This window comes from Pleurodeles waltl, chromosome 1_1, assembly GCF_031143425.1.
Source record: "Pleurodeles waltl isolate 20211129_DDA chromosome 1_1, aPleWal1.hap1.20221129, whole genome shotgun sequence".
NCBI classification, from domain to species: domain Eukaryota; kingdom Metazoa; phylum Chordata; class Amphibia; order Caudata; family Salamandridae; genus Pleurodeles; species Pleurodeles waltl.
The window spans coordinates 995,254,007-995,256,536 of record NC_090436.1 but is presented as its reverse complement, the minus strand read 5'-3'; positions in this window follow the sequence as shown (position 1 = coordinate 995,256,536).

Genomic DNA, 2,530 nt, shown 5'->3' with positions numbered 1-2,530 from the left:
ACTTCAAACGACTGGACAACCCTACTAGGAAATATTACTGATAATAAAACGTCGGTATATTTTTGTTGTTGAATCAGGAAGAACCTGGAAAGCAGCTGTTTTTTGTAATCATCCTAGATAATTGAAAACCACAATGAGGAGTTTATAAGGCAAAATAACCAAATGTATACCTATAATTGGAAACATACATTTCTGTTACTGCTCTTAAAATAGATTGACTCACTGGAAAGAATGTCATCCATTGACTTAGTCTGGGTATAAATTAATATGTTTTCACAAACACTTAGCCTTAGGACTTTTCTCACAAAACTGTTGCAGTGCTTGCCATCTCTCAAAAGCGAAGAAAGTAAGGAATATTTCAAAAGTACCTAGCTGATCAACAGCTAGCTAATCATACACCCCAATGCTGAAATATGTTTGCAGCAGTATACATTTCATTCATCCTATCCGTTCATTTACTGTACTGTTGAAGTCTTTGTATATCGTGTTAATCAAGACCTTTTAATTTCCATAAATATTATAGGAGTTTTCAGTCAGACCTTTTCATCCATTGGTTTATCATGTCATTCATATATTGTTTCTATCTACTACAGCATACAGCATGGGGCCACAGGCCAGTTCACTTCAGCCTTTGGCTACTTCACTGTGAGTGATGGCATTCAGTATATATTACAGCCCTCTTGGTCCATCGATCTGTCGGTGTGCCAATGACATTTGTGTTTGGCCCACTACAGCATAGGGGCATGGGTTAGCTCACAACAGCTGTTGGCTAACTTCACAGTAAGTGACAGAATTTTAGGCAGTGGTTTTTTAGGTCTAGCCTTTAAGACAGATTTAGCCGTCCCACCAGACCATTGTTTTGCCTCGGCCCACCACAGCATACAGCATGGGGCTAGTGAGTAAAGCCCAATTCACTCACTGGCTCCCTTCACTTTGAGTGAGTCCCCAAAGTCTGTACACATTGTTTACATCCACCTACAATTAGTTCCTTTCTCTTCAGTGACAAAACTACTTTAAATTGTGCTATTTAATTTATTTTATTTTTATGTTAATGTGATATGGTCCCCTTCAAAAATATTAATACAACATGTGCCACATAACTGAAAACAAAGCTAGTAAAACCACAACATCAGTAAACAATATTTAAATTTTTTATGTAGCCATGTGACAGCTATATTCACGAGGGCACATGTGTTTTCCTTTTGTTTCTACCTTTATGATTGCAATAAAAAAGAACCATTGCTTAACCTGCCAAAGACAGACCTATTAGCTTGCCAATGCTTGTCTTGCTTTGTGCTTAAAATGGACATGCTTAGAAATAATCTTGTAATCTGCAGGAAAACAATGCAATACACTTTATTTAAGTGATATAACAATGTGGATACAATGAAGATTTAATTTTATTATAGTTTATCAAATGTAATACTTTTGTGAAAGAAAACAACAGTACAAATGTAATGGGTAAATTTAAGCTAATAAACACAAGCAGTATCATGATCAAAGGATGCGAAAAGGTGAGACATTAAAAACAGAGGTACTTTCAGAATGATGCTGGAAAGGTGACAGTGAAAGTAGAATTGTTTCAGACAGATTTAAGGAGGATCTTGCAATGCTTCAGTGAGTTGCAGAAAGAGGGACAAAAACAGGGCCAGACACAATGAGGCTGGAGAGTTGCAAGTCGGGTACTTGAGGCAGAGGGTTGGTGATGGAGTAGTGAGTGTAATACATCTGCATACAAAAAGAGTAATAAGACAAACCTTTATTGCCCCAGTCACATTTTTTGGATAGAAATCTGCAGCTCATGCAGTCTTGTACAAGTGGATGCAGAAGACTCAACACAAGAGTATCCATTGAAAGAGATGCAAGTAAACACTCAATAACACTAGTAGACAAAAGATGTTTGAAAGGCATTTGTGGCTTGAGGTTCTAAGGTTAGTATGCAAACTAGTTAGTGCTTTTGAATACCGACTGCTCTGCATTCCGACCTCAGTTTATGTTGTGAGTCGTGTACTAAACAGCTCTAGCGCAAAACCACCATTAAGAATGAGTCGCAAAAAGATTTACCTCATCTATATGCGTGAAGGATTCCTTTTAAGACTTACTGTTAATTGGTTGAGAATGCATACATTTGTGAAATATTAATGGGGCTAAAATTAAAATAAAATTACCATCCTTTGTATGAGATTGGGGGAGCATGTAGCAATCGCACATAGGGATGACTGTTCACCCAAATGCAAGCAGAGAACGTTCACAATGAAATAGCTGTGCCATAAAATCACTTCCACTTCATGAATTTGTTTGCACCTTGCTGCTTGTTTGAAATGGGGTTTCTGGTTATCAGAGTACGCACTCAGCACAAGCAGGAACCACCAATCTAGTCAGGGTAAGTCAGATACACACTTTAAATTATCCTGTGCTCACTCTCTGGGAGATTGGCACATAGCAAGCAGGCTTAAATTAGGAGGCAATGTGTAAAGAATTTGTGCAACATACAAACAAAGTAACACTCTACGCAGACTCCACACAGGTT